This window comes from Rhipicephalus sanguineus, chromosome 3 (genome assembly GCF_013339695.2).
Source record: "Rhipicephalus sanguineus isolate Rsan-2018 chromosome 3, BIME_Rsan_1.4, whole genome shotgun sequence".
Taxonomy (NCBI): domain Eukaryota; kingdom Metazoa; phylum Arthropoda; class Arachnida; order Ixodida; family Ixodidae; genus Rhipicephalus; species Rhipicephalus sanguineus.
This window is the reverse complement of record NC_051178.1, coordinates 124,616,459-124,640,200: the sequence shown is the minus strand read 5'-3', so window position 1 is coordinate 124,640,200 and position 23,742 is coordinate 124,616,459. Positions and strand designations below refer to the sequence as shown.

Here is a 23,742-nt window from a genome sequence, read left to right as displayed (position 1 = left end):
CGTATATATACAAGCACACATACAAACGCACGCACGAACATACATAAAGTATGGTTGAACCCCCCCCCCCCCCCCCCCGAAAAAAATTTCTGGCTACGCCCCTGGTCTCAGGTCCCCTGCAAACTTTGAATAAGGCCTTGAAGAAGCGGTTGCACATGTCAAAGCACTGTCCTGCGGAAAGCTCAATTCTTTGCCCAGGTTAAGTTGAGCAGGAGTGAAACCTGTTGAGCGATTAACTGTCGTCCTAGTTGCGAACGCTATTTCTGCCAGTTTCAGATCCCAGTCTTTATGACGCTCAGTATGCGCGACAAGCATAGATTTCAGATTTCGGTTTACCCGTTCCGTCATGTTGGCTTGCGGGTGATACACAGACGTGCGCTTGTGACGAATTCCCAAGGCGTCACAGGAATCCGTGAACACCTTGCTGGTGGAGTACGTCGCGTTGTCCGTGATCAGCTGGGCAGGGAATCCGAACCTCGTGAAGGTTTCGAGAAGGCAGTCCCATACTTTCTGCGAAGTGAGCTTGCGCAAAGGAAACAATTCAACCCATTTCGTGAAATGGTCCGTCACAACAAGCAGATACTGGTTTCGCCGCGGACTCATGGGAAACGGGCCCATTACGTCACATGCAACAATCTACCATGGCGATGTACTCTCAACTGACTGCATTGTTCCTAATGGTAAACCGCCACGTGGTTTCGCCTTTTGACACACTGAACAGGAACGCGTGTAGCGTAACACATCCTTTTTCAACCCTGGCCAGGTTACCGTACGACACAGCTTCTCGTAAGTCTTCTGCCCTGAAGAGTGACCAGCTAAAGCACTGTCATGGTACTTTATGAAAAAATTGCGAAGTTTGCGAGGAATGACAACTCGAAACGGTGACTCCACACTACCATCGTCAACCTGAGGAAAGTACCGGAACAAGAGGCCTCCTCCTCCGAGCAGGTAGCAGTCGGTCTCCTCGTCGCTTCCGGTGTCAGTTGAATCACGAGCCGCTAGCTTTTCTGACACCTTACGACAAAGGCCATCGCCCTGCTGTGCTGCAAGGAGCTCCTGTTTACTCACCAAAGTACCACAACGTGACTGCATTGTCACAGCTGGTGTCGTAACCGCACACACTGTTTCCGGCTCGACCTGGGGTTCAATAGACAAAGGTGCACGTGAAAGTGCGTCAGCAACTGTGTTAGTGCTACCCTTCTTGTACTCGATGACATAGTCGTAGCGCTGCAAGGTAAGCGCCCATCGGGCCAATCGTCCCGAGGGATTAGGCAATCGTTTCAGCCAAGAGAGCGCTTGGTGATCAGTCTGAATGACAAACTGAACCCCGTCGAAAAACATGTCAAACTTCTTTAATGCGAAAATGATAGCCAGGCACTCTTTCTGTTACCGAGTAGTTGCGTTCCGCATCGGTCAGAGTGTGGCTTGCGAAAGCAACAGGCCTCAAAGCACCTGCGCATTCCTGTAAAAGTACTGCGCCAAGTCCGTAATCGCTGGCGTCTGTCTGTAACACAAAAGGTTTGTTAAGATCTGGCAGCTGAAGGGAGGCGCTACTGGCGATTGCTTTCAGAAGCGTGTCGAAAGCTGCTTGTTGCTCACCGCTCCAGAGCCATTCGCGCCTTTCTTCAGCAACTGAGTTAGTGGTCGGGAGATGTCTGCGCACTGCGAAATGAAGTCACGATAAAAAGCAATCATTCCGAGAAACCTTTGCAAGCTCTTAGTATTCTGGGGTGGGGGGTAATCCGCAATTGCCTTCAGTTTATCTGGGTTCGGTTTTAGTACGCCGTTGTCGACAACAAACCCAAGAAGGTTGATTTTGTTAGTAGCTAGCTGCGGTTTCCCGGGATGAACAGTTAGACCGGCTGCTGACATGCGCTGTAGCACCGTATGCAAGTGTGCAAGATGCTCTTCAAGCGTGCGCGAAAACACCGTCACATCATCAAGATACCAAAGTGCATAATTAAACTTTGCATCACCCAAGGCCATATCCATCATGCGCTGATAGGAACTCGGACTATTGGAGACCAAAGGGCATGCGCACAAACTCAAACAAGCCTCTATGACATGCGAATGCCGTTTTCGGGATATCGTCAGGGTGAACCTCGATTTGCAGATACCCACCAGAACAGTCGATAGTGGTGAAGAACTTTGCATTTCCCAGCGCGTAAGTTATGCTCGATATTGCTGGAAAAGGGTAGGAATCTCTCACCGTGACTGCGTTGAGCCTGCGGTAGTCCACACAAAGACGTGCCGTACCATCTTTATTTGGGGCCAATACCACAGGGAAGGCCCACGGACTGTCCGAGGGTCGTACGGCTCCTGTGTCGATCATTTCGTCCAGGGCTTTATCGAGAACGGCTCGCTTGTGCTGGCTCAGCGGTCTCGGGTTGCAACGCCATGGCCGGGCGTCGCCGGTATTGATGCGATGCACTAGGACGTCGGTCTTCCCAGGACGTTCCGTAAACATTCCCGAGAACGGTGTCAGCACGGCCCCTAGCTGCTTCCGTTGGTGGTTCGTTCCCGTGAAGTCGCTGAGGGACTGCATGACTGCTGACGGCAGGGTGGTGTGCATGGCTGCCACGCCTTCCGCGTGTCTTGGTACAGGCACGAAGTCTATCTTCTCCGCAAAGGGTGTCGTCTCGGTCTGTCCGTGAAGGCGGTAGCCTCTTGCAGGAAAGTCGAGTGTGAGCCCCTCGTCTGCAAGAAAATCTCGACCGAGAAGCATTGGCACTGATAGACCAGGCAAACAAACAAATCGCTCGCGCTTCGTTTTTCCATTAAAGCTTATCCGTAAACGAACACAACCTTCAGCGTTTGATACGTGGCTTGATGCCATTCGCAACTGAACATTTGAGTTACGAAACTTCAGCTTTTTAGCTTTACACCTCTCAAGCAACACGTCACCGATTAACGAGATTCCTGAACCGGTATCAAGAAGAGCAGGTACGGTAATGCCCAGCGCTTTAACTGTCATCGTCGGTTCTGGATCCAGAACCGACGATGACAGTTAAAGCGCTGGGCATTACCGTACCTGCTCTATCCAGAACCGACGATGACAGTTAAAGCGCTGGGCATTACCGTACCTGCTCTTCTTGATACCGGTTCAGGAATCTCGTCTGCGTTACGCGGCAAACAGTGGGAACGATGACCGACTCACCAGCTTGATGTTCGTCCATTACACGCTCCGGACAGCGTGCCACGCTCCTGGCATTTACGGCCGTGAGCTGCGGCACACCGCCAGTGGTTAGTGTCGCCGGCCGAAGCAGTTTCCCGAACCTGCATTCGCGCTACGGCGCGCAAAGCATTGCCGCCTCACATGACCAGTTTGACCGCACTGGTAGCATACGACATGCGTATGTCTGCGTTGGCCAGTTAACCTATCACTGAAATCACGCCTTTCGGTGGAGTGGCTCCCGGAGTACCCATAACAGGAGCGCCTGTCGCAGTCAGCTCGCGCAGGACTTGTGAACCCGGCGTATCGGGACTGGGGGTCCGACCGACTATGCTCTTGTATGGCTCGAGTAAGGAGCGAGCGCTCTGCACTATGACGCTGCTCCGCCGACACTTGCTCCCAGGGACAGCTTACGCCTGATACGGTTTCAAAGGGGCCCCGCGCCGCCCTTGCTCATGTGCGAAGGGGTCCAGGGCGCGGGAGGAGATAGCCGTGAATGCGCCTGGGCTCGTCAGGTCATAAAGTATGGTTGAACCCCCCACCCCCCCCCCCCCCCGCGAAAAAAATTTCTGGCTACGCCCGAAATTTCTGGTGGGCGAGCAGTCGACGAATTGACATTGAACGACACATCTGGTTGAGTATTTCTTGTGCCGCGAATACATGTAAGTACGTGTTATTGTGCCGCGCTTCGCGCCTATTTCCCGCTCATTCCGGCATGCAACAGTGCCATTAAAGAACGAACCTATAGTTTCAATGGAGGAGCCAAAAACCAAATACAACGCACATTATGAAAGCCAACACCCCTTTAATTTTATAATTTCGAACCTTGTGGCAAGATACTCGTGGAAAAGTTCCCATATGTCTGTTCTTCGGCTGATACACATGGTTCTGATGTGCCAAGCTTCTGCTGTAAATGTCTCAGCCCGTGGGAGCACAACTTATTTGTGGCGGCATTGTAGGGCTATATAGTCTTCCGACTGCCGCCTCCCTGGACCCCAGCAAGGACAAAAATAATGTTTTGTCTCTTATATATATATATATATATATATATATATATATATATGACAGTATAGATATCTAATAATAATTTGAGCGAAATCGTAAGAACTTCGCTTATTGTTGAAAAAAAAAACTCCAATGTTACGATGTCTGTAGTTAATATACTCACCCATTCTGAGAACTGCATTGCGTTTATTGTCTCCGTAACACATCGAGGACCAACCTTTATGATTACGAGACTTAGCACACTAAATATATCTCAAGTAATGTTTTGTAGCGTTAGCTACACTTGCCTAGCCAGAGCAGGTTTCGCGGGGGTCATCATGAGCCGTGCTGCGCATGCGCGCGCGACTCGCCGCTGCTGCTCTGCGCATTCGAGAGGGGTGACGTCGTAGCCATGGCGCGCGCAGCTATTAGATGCGAAGTATCTTAAGGCGGAGCTCAATCCGGTGGTGGTGTGCGGCGTGACCACCCTTACTGCGCATGCGCATACCCTCTCCACACACCTCTCCACTCCCCCTCACCATTCCTCCTGTCATCTACCCTCTCCCATTTCCTCTCTCCACTCACCCTCTCCCTTCACCTCTCCACTATCCCTCTCCTCTCCCCTCTCCCATTACCCTCTCCACTTCCTCTTTCCACTCTTCCTCTGAAACGCGGGCTAGACATGCCGAAATTCTCTCCTGCGCAACGCCGCGATGAGCTCGAGCGCATGCGCGTCCCCTACCCTTCTCTCTCCTCTCCTACGCTGCCCCCTCTCGCCCGCCTGTCGACCGCGTTCCCCGCTCGCCCTGTGAGAATTAACAGCCAGGCTAGATGGAAGATACGACGCGCGTAGCGTCGCTGTTCGCGTTCCACGACGCGAGCTCGGTAGCATGCCCAACGAACACCAACGGAACGCGATCGTGCAAGTGCTCCGGCTTCGCATCTACTCATGGTCCCCTTTAGCGGGAGATGGTGTATTCGCCTTCGCTGTGCAGTCGCCGTCTGACAGTGCGCTGGTGCCGCTTGATAGCCTCTGACTGGCGTTTGCAGGTGGGTAACGCCATGGAGAAGGAGAGCGCAAATGCTGCTCAACGGCGCAGAAGAGCCAAGAAGCTTATGTCATCGGATCCCGAAGTAGTTGCCTGGCAATTAGCGCTTCAGCGTAAGAAGAATGAACAGAGGAACGCTAAACGTGCTGCGGAAATCTGGAAAGCTCAGAATAATCAGCTGAACCTTTGCTAACGCTACGTATATCCTGGCATAGCCGAGCTAAGCCACTGCAATTTTTTACTCTCAGAATTGTTTGCTTATTAAAAACTGATCTTAGAAATGTTTGGTACCTTCGTAAGAACAATTTAACAGTATATATATTATGATGGCAGTCTTGTGATAACAGTAACTCCTTAACACAAAAAAAGGTGATTTTTTCGCCCTTTGGTTTTGCTTCGAGCAACCGCGCGCTCTTAAATGAGTGTCTGGATCCACCACTGATCTTAGTGTGATCACGGCAGTGTCCAGACAAGAGACGACGTTGAATGCAATGTTTGGTCGGTTCAAGACGTTCCAATCTCTGCCCACACGAGCAGAACGAAAACGTGTAGTTCATGCGGGAGCACGAAATAAAAGGCAAGGCGCGATACTCCACCGATTCCTCCTGCGCGACATGCACCGTGCAGGCGCCCCGATAGATAGCAGCGCCCCCTGCGCAGGCATCCGCGGCGCGGACGCGGCCTTCATAGAGTTAATATACTGCCTCTAGAGGAAAAGCTCCCCATAGGCATACCATAGGTATGGTTACAGTATGGTGCATGGTATGGTGGCTAGAAGGAGAGGTGTCAGCATCGGCGCGCCGGAGAGGGAGCGAGAATTCATCCAGATGCGGCGGCGCTGCTGTCGGCTCAGAGATGCCTGCGCTCGCGCCCGCGCGCGCGTAGCAGCCGCTTTTCGTTGCAACTATTTCACGTTACCATGCGGATTATAACAAAGGCTAGCTGGCACATTTCTGGCGGCTCGCTGCAAAGCGTGTATTGGCACTGAAAACTAATGTTTTCAGTTTACTTCCTTGTATATCAGCTACGTTTGCCACTCGCACCCCGAAGCGCTCGAAGATAGGGAATCAAATGAATGACTTGCCGTGAGCTTGACACCAAAACAACGTCCGTGCAGTTTTCACTTTGATGCCACAGTGTTCTCCGTGACGTCTCAATGCAGGTAAAGGTATCAGCAACCATACTTGAATGCGTTATTTTAGTAGGGGTGTGCGAATAGTGAAATTTCATCTCGAATCGAATTCGAATCGAATAGTACGTATATTTACATGAAACTAGTACAGCCAGTTGCTGCAAGACAAAGGAAAAATCAGGGACGCTACGGGTTGGTGGCAGCTTCATTACGCGCTTGTTCGGAAGAGTATTTTTATTCGGCTTTTCTGGGCGCGCAGGAATGTTGATAGAAGAACCGTCACTCCAGTTAGCAGGGGCCCTCTCAACGGCTAAAAAAAGGGGGTACGGTAGCTAGTTTTTTTCATACGGTCGCGGAATACGGCTTCAATTGTACTCCATCTGTGGTCGCGCAATACTGCTTTATCTCGATGCACACTCGGGGCCCAACAATCTTCGGGCGCTCGTTCACAGCAGTGTTTCAACTACGCGCCGAAGCGCTGGGAGTTCTTGAACGAGTGGTGCGGTGCGGCAGTGACGACTGCACAGCGGGAACAAATTTTCATATATGAATCCAATCACCGAGGGTATCGCGGGCCGAAGTCGTCGCCTGCGGCATACGCGACCGAACTAGGCAAGGAACGTGCATGCCTTCGTTTGAGAGGCGAAGTTGTGAAGAGCTTGACAGTTTTCTCATGTTTCTTTTTTTTTACGTGTGCAAATACATGATCGCCTTTGAAATAAACATGCGCTCGCTTTTGTACCAGAATATCGGTGAAAGTTTTAACGAAAGGCCTACTGTACCGATGTTAGCGTTAGTTTTATCCACTCCACCCTAGCCAAGTTGCACCTTTGTCGCGTTTTAGATATTCGTCCTGTCGAATTATTCGAGACTTTGAATACGAGCTATTCGAAAGTCGAATCGAATTATTCGGTCAGGTATTATTCGATTGGAATTCGAAACTCGAATATTCGCACACCCCTAACTTTATGACTTGCGCATCGAAAACGAAGGTCTATTTGTACAAGCAAGACATTTATTTTGACACAATCTTACAATGCATCCAGGTCAGGGGCGTAGCCAGGGGGGGGTGGGGGTTCAACCCCTCCCCCCCCCCGAAATTTTTCAGGTTTGCTTGCGTATATATACACGCGCACATACAAACGCACGCACGAAGATACATAAATGTGTTTGAACCCCTGTTATGATCGGCCTGCCTGGCTTGGTGCCGCTTTGACGCATGAGACATTGCGGCTAGGACTACCCTGATTTCTTCCGGGTCAGCGGTTCCAGAGATGCACCAAGAGCGGCGACAACACGAAGGTCGTTCGTCTAATATTCTCAAGTTGTCTGCGCCCCTCGTAAAACCCTTTGGGCACGCCTGACCGATTGACAGTTTAGGAAGAGTTGTTGGCCGTCGAGGCGGCTTGCTTTGTCGTCAAGGTGCCCCGGACAAAGGACCCAGCGTCTGGGAACCGTCTGCGGATGCATTTCCCACGTTCTCCGTGGCGCCTTGTTGCCGCTGTTTCCACAATTCGTGGTCTGCCTCGCGCATAACCATCATTGCAACAGACTACGAAATTGACTTCCACGTAAGACTCATCGTCTTCGTGCTGTGCCGTGTGTGCGCGGTGGGCAGTGTTTTTCCCTCGCCATGGGACGAACTGAACGTGCCTCTTTCTCCTTTCGTGGTTGGGAAGGAGGCGGCGTTTCACCTTCCCCTTTTGGGGGCGGAGGTGAAGATGGAAATTTTCATTGGACTGTCCTGGCCTCCATTGTTTTTTCCTACAGGGAACCCTGGAAGGCCAGCACATAAAATGCGAGCGCCGATGCGCTCCCGACGAGCTCTCACAAGTTCTCTCAAGCTCTTACAAGCTCCGAGAGCTTCCATGATGCTAACCCCATCATGTAGCAACACGCTACCTGTAAATAATGTAATAAAACGTTACTGTTAACAGCTCCGGGCTCCTCTCCTCGACATCTCCCCGGGACTCTGGCTGGCTCCGGTCCTCTGGGCAGACCCTGATCACATCAACTGGATGGCAGCGGTGTGATGCTGCTGACAACTGGAACTCATCAACTGGTTAGCAGCAACGGGATGACCCATGCTTGACTCGGGCCTCAACGATATGGTGAGTGCTTGACTTTCTTTGAGTTTTGCCAGGTTTTAGCTTTTGAAGTTTTCTAAATCTGTGTGTAATCTTCTGTGCGTATAGGCTTCGTTGTACCGCTACCATACGTCACAGCTATTCACCATTTTAGCTTTCATGTTCTAAAACTGGCAGTGTTTTACCGTACGTCTAGGCTTCGCTTGTTCGCTACCTAACGTCACGGCGGGTAGAAAGTCCTCACTCGTGAAGACCATGGAGTTGGTAAAGAAGCTAGAGAGACCAGACCTCTTACTACTGTGTGAAGAGCTGGGAATTAAGGTTGGGAGAGAAGAGAGAGAGCCGCAGCTGATTAGGGCAATTCAGGAATGCGGTGCGGAGGATGACGAAATTGAGGAGTGCTGGGAAGAAGTAGAAAAAAAGCAAAAAGAGGCCGAGAGAATCAAAAGATGGGCTGAAGAAGACAGGATAAATGAGAAAAGGCGATTGGCTTTAGCACTTTATCAGGCATCAAGTAACCCGAATAACGAGAAAGCAGCCTCAGATAAGAAAAGAAAGGCAGTCCTGCTAAGTCCACGTCTACAGTGAGCCACTCAGAAGATCGAAAGAAAGAAAAGGCGTTTAAGGCTAGGAAGCCGGTTGTATGCCACCGTTGCAAAGAGCTAGGTCACATCGCAATCGGCTGCCGCAAGCCTAGGAATGTTCTCTGTTTTCGGGACAGCAGCGACAATAATCTGGAACAATTGAAACCCCCCATTCAGGAATTAGTTGAGGAAACGTACTGCGGGACTCTTCCGCAACGTTTGATAGTGTACATCCGTACTCTTTGACAAATGAGGTGACCGCAGGGGAACGCCCGTGTGCATGGCAAGTAGTTGAAAATGAAAGTGTGTGTTTGCCATTAGCCCGCGTTGAGAGTGAGGGACCGTTCAGACTGCTCGCCCCGGAAACTTTGGTGTCCCAAAACCTGCCCGAGCATTATCCCTCTCAGAATGACGTGGATATGCCTTCGAAAGGCCTTTGTTTTGGTGACGAATCGGCGGCAGCTATGACGGATCCGATGGCCTGTGAGTCTGCTCATGAGGTTCCGGAAGCAGAAAGCGCTAATGAAGTAGACTGTAAAAGTTCAGATGATGAGCCGCTTAGCTTACCACGAGAGGGAGAGGCGCTCAACATAGCGCGAGGTGATGACTCTCATCAAGGAGAGACATCTGATGGCGAGCCGGCTGGTTTAGCAAGTGTCGATTGTAGCGTTGTTTCTGAAGTGCAGACAGCTAGAAATAACGCCGAGGATAAGCCAGTTGAGCCGCCTGGAGTTTTGAGCAATGTACTTCCGAGTATTATTGCCGAGTCGGGGAACGTTCCGTGCCGCCCTGAAAGAGAAAAGGCGCCAGCGAAAACTTCGGGGAAAGGGGAAAGGTCCAAGTTGCCTCGAGCGGAGGCTGGAAACCCCGAAAAAGTTCTCTAAAAGTCAAAAGTTGCGGGTCTCGCACAAATCGAGATTAGGCATAAAGCGTGTCGCGAGGGCCAAGAAAAAGAGACGCCGAAATAGTCGCCTGGTTTCATCATCTTTTGTGAAGGCTAAACGGTGGAGCAAAGCGAGGTGGTGCGTACGCGACTGTAACGACAAAGGTCCTCCCCCAAGTTTGCGAGAGGGTGACCGCTGCTCTGGGCGGCCCACAATGAGGAAGCTTAGGCGTCCGGGTGCGTCTTTGTCGGAGTTAGGGGCCCGCGGGACAAAGGTCACCGCCACTGTGTGCTTCGGACAGGTTGGCCTTTTGTCCCTCCGTCGCGATCTGGCCCATCGACAACTGTGGTATGCGCGTCCCCCAGAGCACGTCTGAAAGGGTGCCGCATGAATTTACGCAGTGTCACGAAGGATACTAAGAATTTGTCTTGTATCCAGTTTTATTATTGTTTTGTTTAGCTGTCTAACGTTTGCATGTCTGCCGATGAGCAAGGACTGTGTCGATTTTTGAGTTTTATTTTCCTCCTCATCTTAACTGCAGACATTGAGATATTTGCTAAACTGCTTGTTTGCTTACATTTTGCAAAAGCTAGCACCCGAGTAGAGGGTTTTGCTCTGATGTTAACAGAGAAGTAGGCTGAAGGTAAAAGCCTCTGTTTAAACCTTATGTTTTTGCAGTGTAGTGTAGGTTTTGCTTTTGTTGATTTTATTTTATCCGCATAATGTTCGGACAGTGTAAGGCTACCAAGAATTTCTCTTGTATCCAGTTTTGAATTGTTTTGCTTTTAATGTTCTCATGTCTGCAGATGAGCAAGGAATATGTCGATTTTTGTAACTTTTATTTTCTTCCTCATGATAACTGCAGACATTAAGATACTTGATGAACTGAGTGTTTGCTTACATTTAGCGAAACCTAACACCCGTGTAGAGGGTTTTGCGCATGTTGATTTTTAACAGAGAAGTAGGCTGAGGGTAAAAGCCTCTGTATAAACCTTGTGTAAATTGCAGCACACTTGTTAGTATGCGCATCAGTGTAGTGTAGGTTTTTTGTTTCTCTGTTTGTTTTATTTTCATACGCGCAAGTTTGATTTCGAGTTTTACTTATACTGTGAGAGGCGTAATTTCATTAACTACCTCCATTCGTTTTGTTTCGCCCGTAGCACCTGCGTGCCTTGAACGCTGTGAATCTCTCTGGGAAATGATACAAAACGTTAGGCTGTTGACTTGCTTCGCACGTAGTAGGTCTGAGTTTGTTATGGCTTCGTTATCTGATTCTTGATTTTCACGAGTGAGCGCACCAATTGTAAATTTCTAGGGAGTTTTACCATAACTGTAACCTGGCATTTCTCGAGGTCAGTTGAGTGCTCTATGTTTGTTGGGCCTCGGGTCTTGCGTGGTTCGTTTCTGGCGTTTGCTGGCCATGGCTCAGGTCCAGAGATTGGTGCAGCCTGCGTCAACGTCTACAAGGGAGCAGATCTACGGTCTCTGCGGAGTGCTTTGGTGCTGCAACCCCTTCGAGACCTCCTGTGACGGTGGACGGGCTGTTATGATCGGCCTGCCTGGCTTGGCGCCGCTTTGACGCATGAGAAGTTGCGGCTAAGACTACCCTGATTTCTTCCGGGTCAGCGGTTCCAGAGATGCCCCAAGAGCGGCGACAACACGAAGGTCGTTCGTCTAATATTCTCAGGTTGTCTGCGCCCCTCGTAAAACCCTTTGGGCACGCCTGACCGACTGACAGATTTAGGAAGAGTTGTTGGCCGTCGAGGCGGCTTGCTTTGTCGTCAAGGTGCCCCGGACAAAGGACCCAGCGTCTGGGAACCGTCTGCGGATGCATTTCCCACGTTCTCCGTGGCGCCTTGTTGCCGCTGTTTCCACAATTCGTGGTCTGCCTCGCGCATAACCATCATTGCAACAGACTACGAAATTGACTTCCACGTAAGACTCAACGTCTTCGTGCTGTGCCGTGTGTGCGCGGTGGCCAGTGTTTTTCCCTCGCCATGGGACGAACTGGATGTGCCTCTTTCTCCTTTCGTGGGTTGGGAAGGAAGGCGGCGTTTTCACCCTTCCCCTTTTTGGGGGCGGAGGTGAAGATGGAAATTTTCATTGGACTGTCCTGGCCTCCATTGTTTTTTCCTACAGGGAACCCTGGGAAGGCCAGCACATAAAATGCGAGCGCCGATGCGCTCCCGTCGAGCTCCCGACAAGTTCTCTCAAGCTCTCACGAGCTCCGAGAGCTTCCATGATGCTAACGCCATCATGTAGCAACACGCTACCTGTAAATATGTAATAAACGTTACTGTTAACAGCTGCGGGCTCCTCTCCTCGACATCTCCCCGGGACTCTGGCTGGCTCCGGTCCTCTGGGCAGAACCCCGATTACATCAATATAAAAAGGCACAAAGAAAAATAAAGCAGAAGAAAAAAATTCCGAAGCAACCGACCGGGGACTCCAACCATCGACCCCTCGCTCCCCAGCCCGCTGCATTAGACAACTCAACCATGCACCATGCATGCGCCGGCGAAATAACGGCGAGCTATTTATATACACCATTTTCCGCTTGTGGTAAGCAAATCTCGGAGGAGCTTGAGCGTGTTTTCTTTCACGCAACGCTCCTAATTTTCTTTCAATTTGAAAACCGCCCTTGAGACGCGCACGACAAAGTGGCCGCTTTCTTTACCCACTCGTGATGTGGAAGGAAGAAAAACACAAAGAACACCAGGCACACCTCGCGTCAGACGCCCCCTTGTTGCAGGAGACGCAAAGGGGTCACTCCACGCGCCCCAGTTTAAAAGAAAAAGAAACATCTAAGAGCGTCTGATTCTCCATTGTCGACCCTTGCTGCGCGTTGCTCAAGCACAAAGACGTAACAACTGTGACAGTTGTTAGTTCACGCTTGCCCTGTGCATGCCTGTGCGTTATTATAGGGCGTCCTTCTTTGTGCTTCAGCGGCGCGCTGCAAGTATCGGACTGCTTCTCGTTCTTCGTGTGACATTCCAATTTCTTGCTATCGCATTCATTGCTTCGCCCTTGCGGCGAAACTAAGGTTTCTTTTTTGGTTGCGTACCATTTCTCGTTACTGCCTAGGTATACACCAATCTGTGGGCAGTTGCTTTCACTATGGACAGAGGGCACACTATGTGTAGACAAAAGAAATGGGACGCAATAGGAGAGTTTCATTAGGAGAAGTGCTCAAACCGATTCACATGGCGGCACAACAATTCTTGCCAGTGATCTTTTCCTTATTCTTGATGGTTGACGCAATTTTTAGGGGCGAAGCACCATAGGGTCTTGGCGTGTCGGCGGGCATCGTCGTGTCCTGTCGCCGCGTACATCGTCGTGTCCTGTCCACTTGCTTGAGCGCAAGAGAGAACGTTAAGCCACCGCCTCAGCGCTCGCGGTGTGGCGAGAGAGAGCGAACGGCGCGCGTTGACTATGGAAAAGCTTATTTTTTTAGATGAACGCTGAACTACCAGCTCGCAAGGAACGAGAATGCGGCCTCGCCCGCGAGAGAAAGCCGACGCAGCCAGCGTCTGCTAGCGACTTTCTTGATTGAAAAAACGGACCCTCCCATCGGTAGTGCCGATGGGAGATTTCTCTTGTGCGTAGTTGAACAACAAAGGTTTGCAGCGTGCACGTTAACTAAAAGTGGACCGAGGATCTCTGTGTCTAATCTTTCTTCTGCCTCTCATTGCCCATTAGCAGTGGTTTTTCTGTGGGAAACGCCGGTGCACACTGGATGCTTCGCCCCTCCACAAGTTTCACGTTAGTGGAGATTTTTTTTTCAGATTCGCAAGCAGCTCCTTTCACCAAACAAACAGGTGCATGCACTATACTGAAACGCGTTACAGAACGTTCAGCTTCATTTCCCAGTATGCTGTTGCGATATCACCCGCGTGCTGTTAATCTTCATCACGCATTCATTCTTTGCATACAGTAAGTCAGACGTACTCGTACAGCACGCAATATCGATTGCACAAGGGCTTCACACCTTAGACAGATCTACTCGTAACAAACAAAAATAAGTGGATATATATATATATATAATATATATATATATATATATATATATATATATATATATATATATATATATATATATATATATATATATATATATATATATATATATATATATATATATATATATATATATGAAAGAAATCTAGTCACAGTGAAAACCATAACAACATTTATTCTGAGCTTTCGGCCGGGGACCGGCCTTTATCGAATTCTTTGATAAAGGCCGGTCCCCGGCCGAAAGCTCAGAATAAATGTTGTTTTTCACTGTGACTAGTTTTCTTTCATATAATTAAACCAATAGCCAGGAATATTCTTTCGAAACTATATATATATATATATATATGTGTGTGTGTGTGTGTGTGTGTGTGTGTGTGTGTGTAGTTCCAGCGTCCTCGTTTTCTATAAACGGTACACTCTCCGTACAGAGATTAGCGAAAGCGTTTGTTGCAATAATAATAATAATAATAATAATAATAATAATAATAATAATAATAATAATAATAATAATAATAATAATAATAATAATAATAATAATAATAATAATAATAATAAAATAAATCCTGACTGGCCCTTTTCGTTACTGTGACATTGTGTATTTCACACAGATGTCGAAGACATCGCGAGGTGTTTTAAGCGCAATTTCAGCGTCAGAATCGTGTAGTGAGGAAATTTATAACAGTACAAAACAAGACCTTCAGTGGCAATGCGAATCCCGTTTGGTCAGTCGAAGTTCCGTTATAGCGAATGAATTCTCCTGAAGTGCAGCTGACAGACTCGGTTTCGTAGATGTCAAGTGAACAAATGGCCTTTCGCGAGAGTCTTTTAGATTGTGGTTTAGTAATATAAATTTATTCCGCTACATAAAAAGTAGATGCAATACAGAGTCACCTGCATTGCAGACGACTAAAGCGTATTTCAGGCAGCACGTGTATTGCCACAGAGGCCGCAAAAACAAAATAGTCATTCAGTTATACTGTATTACCACCCTACTACAAACCACCGCGGAAAATTGAAAAAAAAAAAAAGGAAGTTGAATTCGCATCTTTGTGAAGTCGCCTTTCTTGCATCAATGTGAAACAATGCCGCGAAGCCAGCTTGCGCACCGAAATCCGCACCGAAGTGCGGTAAGCTTTATATCGAATTGTACGATATATAGAACTGTTTCTTGTTCTTTTTTGAGTTCGACACATGCGTAATCGGAGGTGCTTGAATCAATTTAACTGAGCGCATAATGATTGCAGTGCATAAAGTCATAAAGGTAACCTTATCATTAATCACTAGAACATGCATAAGCACCACACATAGAGCAGAGAAGCAGCCGGGTTAGCATTGTCTTCTGAGCGGGACAGTATGTCCACTAAGAGTAGAAGAAAAATAAGTAAATAAAACATTCAGCAGCCCTTTTCCTATTGGTGAAAGGGGCGCAAGCGAAGCTTGGCGTGAGCGTGCCTGACCTACTGCTTTCCTTTCTTTCTTTCTTTCTTTCTTTCTTTCTTTCTTTCTTTCTTTCTTTCTTTCTTTCTTTCTTTCTTTCTTTCTTTCTTTCTTTCTTTCTTTCTTTCTTTCTTTCTTTCTTTCTTTCTTTCTTTCTTTCTTTCTTTCTCATTGCGCAGTGTTCCCTCCTAACGTAAGCGTTCACTTTTCGGCCGTCTCGGGAACGCCGTTTTCGGGCTGAATCGGCACGGTGTCTTTCACGTTCTCTCCGGCCTGTAGAACGGCCCAACGAAAGGACCATCACGCGATCACGGAAACGCGTGTTAGAAATTCACTTTTCTGGAAGTCGAAATTTTCCTGAAATGTGCAATTCCTGATATCGAGCTTACGCGTTGTCCAGCAGATAGATTTTAGTCCGCCAACATGAAATACTTCAATGAAGCGCCCATAGCTAGTGTACTGCTTTCCGCTTGTTTCTTGTATCGTCGGTAGAACGCATTCGTATGCTCCAGTTCAGTTCACATTGGGCAAGCATGGGGGAATCGAATAAAGGCAGTAAGTAAAGAAAATAGGGCGCGTGGCGTAGTAAGTGATCATGGCACTCGCTTTCAGACCGGGGTGACCTGGGTTCAAACCCCAGTCCCGGAAACTATTTAAATATATTTATTATTATTATTGGTGCGCGCCAGCTGTGGGCGAGGAGGGCTTTTGGGTGAGCGTGTCACGTGCTTTTTTTACGCGGTGGTGGTATTTTTGGAACACCACCGCCAACACAATCACGAAGCTTCACAGGTAAGTCAACATAAGCTTAGCTTGAAAAAGGAACGCGATATCTGTGCATTGGTTGCACTTCGTCAGAATGTGAGTGCTGTATGTCAGTGTATAGGTTGCAGGGTATAGTCGAAGTTGCACAAGATATATCATCCGTCAATGTTTCATGCTGTGAAGTATAAAATATATATTATCGAAAATAGCGTTTCAAAATCTCAACAAATATTGAAAGTATACTTGGAACGCACTCCGATGTGAGCAATAACATAAACGCCGTGCGAAACTAGAACTCTCACGTGTCTGCCAGGAACCGGTCCACTTTGACTTTAGGGCAGTACACCCGTTAAGACATTAAGGTGGGCTAGTTGGTTACCAGGATTATGTACCATGGTTTTATAGGCGCATAATAAGATTTTTGGAAAAATTAAAGCATTAAAGCAGACATCCACATAAGTCGAGAAACACAGAGCAAGCGCTGTCCGGTGTTTCTAGACCTATGTACATGTCCCACAAGCTATGCACCATATCGCCCAATGTCAAGTTTTATTAAGCATAATAGGACGGCACATAGCAAGGAACACGGATGACGCTTGCACTGTGTTTCTTGCTGTGTGCCGTGCTCTTGCACGCCGAAAAGACCACTTTCCATAGTGTCACCATGTACAGTCGTCAGCAAGCTTAACTCGAACGCTCCGCAGAGTGGCCTGCACTGGTTCGACTGATGCCAGCCGCGAAGCGCTGGGCGGTGTTGCCGAGATAATACCTCGATATGCTTAGATAGTATGTTGGCATACTAACATCTCGGCAACAGAAGCCAAAGCTACGCGGCGCTTGCGTCAATCAAACCGTTTCAGGCCACTCTGCGGAGCCTTCGAGTTAAGCTTGCTGACGACTGTACATTGCAGTGTAACAGAAAACGCACAGTGAAGGGACACCCCACGTCCTTCGGAAGTACAGTCCGCCGGTCTGTCGTTTTGAACTCCATAATACCGGACAGAGTGTCTTAATCATATGCACGTCAGAATATAGTGCGAGTGAAAATCCAACACTGGCCCGCCGACCGGTACAGCGTGCTGCGCGTGCGTGCTCGACGTTGCCGTTCGCGCAGCAGAATCCCGGGTCTTCAGAGCAGCATACGTAGACATCTTGCGCGTCAGCTTCAACGGAGGCCGCGGTAACAACCATGCACAGGAGCATGACAGAACGCAGTGTTACGTCGGGAACGGACCGCTACTCCACACGAATCGCCGTCGGCGCCCACAACGAGGTGCCGAGGAAGGACACCACACATAACCATCGAAGTTGGTGGACTGTCAGGATGGTACTTATTTTATTACGAGCAAACAAACAAACAAACAAACAAACAAACAAACAAACAAACAAACAAACAAACAAACAAACAAACAAACAAACAAACAAACAAACAAACAAACAAACAAACAAACAAACAAACAAACAAACAAACAAACAAACAAACAAACAAATTCGGCAGATCCCACGCGTTGTGGGAATCGGTTTCATGCGAAGCAGTCAGCGAGTATACTTCTATGCTGTATTTTATGGTTTTGAGCCAAGGGTCACGAGGTGGATTGACGTGTTTTTGCAAGTGTAGTAGCTGTGTGCGCATCGTGGGCTTACCAGGCACTCGACAACACTGGTGTTTAAAGGGTAACTTATGGTGCGACGTAACGTCAGGCCTCACGTTAGAGTACATACGTCAGTATTATCGAAACGAAGTGCGCTTTATGATGCAACCATGTGAATATCATATGTAACGTTCGTTAGCATATTCCTCAGGGGTCGAGCAATGCTTCAATATAGCTTGCTGAATCATAGGAATACAAAATGTTTATTAGACTGTTATAATAGCGAAGCCAACACAGGAACCGCAGACGTTAATCTTATATGACGTCTGTATTGTAGGACTACATATGTAGTGTTTATAGCTTCCTTGTAAAATTAAATAGCCAGCACCACAACCACAATTGACGGTGCACAGACATTACGCCTGCATAGGCTGTTTCTAAACGCCAGTTTATAGACCTGGCGTGGCTCTGTGGTAGAATGCCTGATTGCCACGCAGAATGCTTGGGTTCGATTCCTGCTGGGATCCTAATTTTTATTCTTTCCATTCGTCGGGTTAACGCTGCCGATGTCGGTTTTTCTTAACGCTCTCGCATATAAATTACCAATGTCTGTTATAAAGACTGTCAATCACCTGTGGCGCATACCCGTACACTGCGGCCCGTGGTAAAACGGGTATGTGCTACACGCGTCTGGAGGAGAGGGTTTGACGACGTACGCGACAGGATTTTCACGTTATTTATGTCATGACCCGACAGTCATATTCGTCAAATCGTTTTACCCGCCCATGCCAATCTTGGTCTACACCAAGTTAAAGAGACGATTCCTTTTACGAATCAGCGAAGGGCCCACTACGCGTCCGTAAGGCAACGCGGTTTTGTAATGGGTGGTCGTTTAAAACACCCACTGGTCGCGTAATTCAAATGTTTTGACGCCTGGCGTGATTCTACGCTTCTACCATGCAATATACTATGCGTTAAGGAGACTCCTTCCACTACATGACATTCACATAATGTTTTTTTTTTTTCCGAAATAGTTTCAAGCAATATCATGCTTTGTGGTAGAACACCTGCTTTTCACGCAGACGGCCGGAGTTCGTTCTTCACTCAAACTGCAGTTTTTAAATGCGAAACATTTAAAAACTGCGCCCACTTTAAACTCGCACCATAAGTCGCACCACAAGTTACCCTTTAAACGCCAGCGTTGTCGACGTGCCTGGTAAGCCCACGATGTGCACATAGCTACTACATTTACGAAAACACGTCGATCCACCTCGCAACGCTTGGCTCAAAGCCATAAAAGTACAGCATAGAAGTATACTCGCTGACTGCTTCGCATGAAACCGATTCCCACAATGCGTGGGATCTGCCGAATTTTTATTATTTATTTTATTTGCATCTTTCTCGATTTTTCGGTCGCGGACAAGATGATTTTTCGCACACAGCCAACGACGCCGACACCGACGCCGACAGCGGAATGTCTGCGAAACGAGCTTCTTAACGCTATCGCGTTAAATGTTACGTTATCACAGAGTGCAAGAAGATAGGGTCACAAATCGCCCAGATTTGTGACGTCATCATGCCGTCCATATGACGTCATCATGCCGTCCATATGACGTCACTCGATGACGTCTTCGCACGACAGCGTCGCTTGGTCAGAGCTGGGCCGTTCCCGGTGGTATTGCAAGGGTTGCCAGGTTTGGCTACATTGCGCCAATTTGGCTACTTTACTGGTCCGGTGGCGGCAGAAGAAACGTCTTGGCTACATGGCTACTTCTTCATTACTTTCTTCTTCACTCGACTTGAGCCCAATTATCAATATCAGATTAAGTCGCAGCCATTGGTGTTCGAGCACGCGGTGTCATAACATGGTGGCCCATGCATGTTTCCTGCTCCGAAAGTTGAATTTGGTGCTTGCAGTACACGAAAGAAAAAAGCTTTTCGATACACAGCTGGCAGACGGGGAAAACTGTTGCATGGCGCCTCATTTCGCAGGCCACTTATTGCTGAACGCGTCTTTAAACGGTAACTGCAAGTGAGCATGACAGTCGAACCATGGAATGGAACCATAGAAGTGAGCAGGACAATTGCGGCCAAGGCGCTCTGTACTCACTGACATTGTAAATCGGATATACGGCAAGCTTGTTGTGTCATCTGTTACGTCATGCGAGAAATGATTGCGAAGCTACATTTTATGCATCAATCCAAGAAACGGATTATCAGCACACTCATGTCGTACTCATTTTTATTGTCCCCAAAGGCGTTACTTTTGGTCCTTTTAAAATAGTTACGCAACACGTGTGAAAGGAGTGTCATTTTTGCAACAGCGCAGCAAACTTCGAGATTCTGCACGAAATTATGGTTAAGTCAAAATTATGTGCTTTAATCTCGGCAATTTTGATTTTCGAGCGTTTACATACAGTAGTCACGTAAATTTTTACCAGAATGCTAGTGTATTTAGTCAGTTAAATGAGAATGTCACAGTTTTAACGCACGCGTGAGTATACTTTTGGCTACTTTTACTACCCTTGGCTCAAGTTGGCTACTTTTTGGCTAGGTTTTCCAATTTTATAGCTATTTTTTGCCTTTTCGACCTGACAACCCTGACAACACTGCGTGACGTGCAGAAAACTTCATGGTGTGGGGCAGGAGGATCATACTATCGAATGAGAAGAAAAAGATGGTTTTCACCTTCGTGTCGTCTCAGGCGAAACCATCTTTTACCCATATTACCTTCGCGTCTGTGTGTCTCCCTCGCACAGGTGGCTCATATCTACTGTAAATATCGGCAAAAACTCGGGTGGATAAGGCTGAACGAATATAAAAGCCACGTGGTCCTTTATGCATTCGCCTATGACGACTCGAAGGCGAACGCTCTCTTATTCTTCCTCCTCTTTTCCTTCTCAGTCGATTGCATGGCTCCCATCTCTGCATCACATTATCTGAAGTCATTATAGAGCGGTGCTCTGCTTGTGACGTCGTGCAAGTTGCGACTGGCTTCTTAGATCGACATGGGCCTTCCAGCTGGAGGGGCGCACTTGGAATCCAATTTGTTTAGGTCTAACGATTGATTGCTCGATAATGCAGACGTCGTTCAGGTGAGAAATATTCCTCCCAATTAAGTTGGCTAAACTTGACGTCAGGGCAACTTACTTTAATCACAAAATGTTCCTGGGCCCCCTAATAATTTGTTTCTCACTAAATAATAACGACACTCATACGGAGATGAATAACCTCCTAATTAGTTTTTACTAAACTTGACGTCAATGCAATGAGCCTTGATTAACCAATTTTTCTGGGACTGATAATTCATTTCTCATTAACGAGGACGTTGACTGCGAAGGTGAATAATCTCTTTTACCTCGTACTATACTTATCATCATGGCGCCATATTTTACTGAATATGACGCCGATGTAACGAGCCTCGATCACAAAATTTGGCTGAGGCTAAGCATCAAGCAATTTGTCTGGGACTAAGAATTTATTCCTCACTAACGAAGAGGTTAATGCGGAGGTGAATAACCCCGTTGTTTTAAGTCATATTATACGTGTTATACGGGAGTCCTATTTTACTGAATATGACGTTAATTCCGTGAGTCTTGATCACCCAATTCGGCTTAGACTAAGAATTTATTTCTCCTTAACAAATATACTACTAATAAAATTTCGCCAACCGACCAACCAGAGAGGTTAATGCGTGGGTGAATAACCCTCTTACTCCGCGTATCATACTGGCGTCATATTTTGCTGAATATGACGCCAATACAGCGCCTTGACCATCCAATTTGGCCGAGGCTAAGAATCACCATATTTGACTGGGACAACGACGTTGATGCGTATGTGAATAATTTCGTTTACTTTACGTCCTACTATATACGTCATACTGGCATCATATTTTTCTAAATATGACGCGACACAATTGTGAGTTTCATGTTCTTCAGCGCCGTTCAGAGCCAAGCTAGTGCTGATAGTGTGTGACCTTAGTTCTTCTTTCTCTTCTTTGTCGTTGTCTCTGCATACAAGATATGTACGGCCACACATGTATTTGACATCATTCATTCATTCATTCATTCATTCATTCATTCATTCATTCATTCATTCATTCATTCATATCGTCGTAGAAAAGGGTGGTGGTTGTTTGGTTTGGCCAGCTTTAGGCTTGCAATTATTTCACATCCACCGTGGTAGTTTAGCACCTATAGGTAATGTGTTGCGCTGCTGATCTCGAGGACGCTGGTTCGATTACTTGCCACGGCAGCCTCATTTATAACGGGAACGAAATGCCGAAACGACCTTGTACTTAGATTTAGGTTCAGGTTAAAAATTTCGGGTGGTCAAAATTATTCTCCGGCCCACCACTACACTGTAAAAAAAAAAAGAAACAGTCCTTTGACTCTTTTTTGAGAGTTCTGGCTTGCCACGTATATGATTCTCTTTAAAGATACACGTCGGCTCTCTTTGTATATCATTACACTCTCTTTGGAGAGTCGTGTGACCTACAAAAGAGTTAACGTGTCTCTTTAAAGAAAGTCATACACGTGGCAAGTCAGAACTCACCGAAAGGAGTCACAGATACTCTATTTTTTCTTTTCTTAGAGTGTACGGCGTGTCTGAAGAAAGCATCGTTATTTCGCACGTAGAAGTCCAGAATTCCTTTTAATAAACTCACAGGTCGTTTCCTGCCTTGTGGCCTTTTCGCTAAGCTTCAGCGAAAGGAAAAATTGCCGTGCGCCTATTTTTACAGCACATAGTACGTAGATCTCCGGGTTGGTCAACTTTCTGACAAATCCGCACCAATTTCCCTTGTTGCTTTGGGCTACAGAAGAATATTTGACAATGTTTTTGTGGACCTTACTCTATCGCAGAAATGAGGAAGGGATGTATTGCCATTTGTAACTTCTTCGGCAATACGCTAGTACAATTGCCATGTTGGATAGTTGGTCGTGCGTTCAGCAACGCGAGCATATATCGGGCGCTTAGGTGGAGTGCTGCTCTGACCACTAGCGAAGCGAGCTAAGGGGAATTTGTTCCTTTTATTAAACAGAATGATGACACTGTGACCTCAGTTTGATAGTTGGACTATAGTGAACAGGAAACGCATCAGAGATGGCAAGATTACTCCTAGAAAGTAATTAAATTACGTTATTAATTAGATCTCTAATATCTTCTTAAGTGTAACTAAATTACATTGCAAATTACAGCTGGCCGAAGCTAATGTTATTGCATTACTATTAATTTTGAAAATAAAAAAATACTTTAACAAAAGTTCAAATTCATTTGCTACACATACACATTGAAACCTCAGAGCTCTTGGGTCAATGTCCCACGCTTGAGGTTTGGTACTCAGGTAAACTTGTCTTTGTTACTTTTCTTTCCTTTTTCGGTCAATATTTACACCATAAACAGAGGCGAACATGTCATATTTTGGTCAAAGGTAACAGGGACAGTAATGAGTAATTTTATTGAAATTACTGGCTTTAAGTAACTCATTACATTATTCATTACAGCAAGAGAATAATTTCATTACTGTAATTCCAGATGTAAGAGTAATCTAATACATCTGTGCATTCATGATGATGATGCATAAATAATGCCGCTACTGCTATGTTATATTTAAGACTGCATCCATCGCTTACATTTTTGTTGTTACACCTCCACATTGTTATTATGTTTCTATAGTCATAAGTCTTAGAACTTCTTTAACGTCTTTAACGTTTTCTTCTGATGTCGCACTGGCGACTGTGTTCGCACCTACACTTTTAGATGCGAAGCATCTTATCATCATCATCATCATCATCATCATCATCATCATCATCATCATCAGCCTGTCTACGCCCACTGCAGGGCAAAGGCCTCTCCCATGTTCCGCCAATCAACCCGGTCCTGTGCTTTCTGTTGCCACGTTATACCTACAAACTTCTTAATCTCATCTACCCACCTAATTTTCTGTCTTCCCCTTACGCGTTTGCCCTCTCTTGGAATCCAGTCAGTTACCCTTAATGACCACCGGTTATCCTGCCGACGTGCTACGTGCCCGGCCCA

At 47.1% G+C, this 23,742-nt stretch overlaps 1 protein-coding gene across 1 annotated transcript in view; it reads left to right on the top strand.

Moving 5' to 3' along the window:
- Window positions 1-23,742, top strand: part of LOC119385815 (probable serine carboxypeptidase CPVL) — a 43,882-nt gene that overhangs the window by 3,954 nt on the left and 16,186 nt on the right. The gene's annotated exons all lie outside the window — the stretch shown is intronic.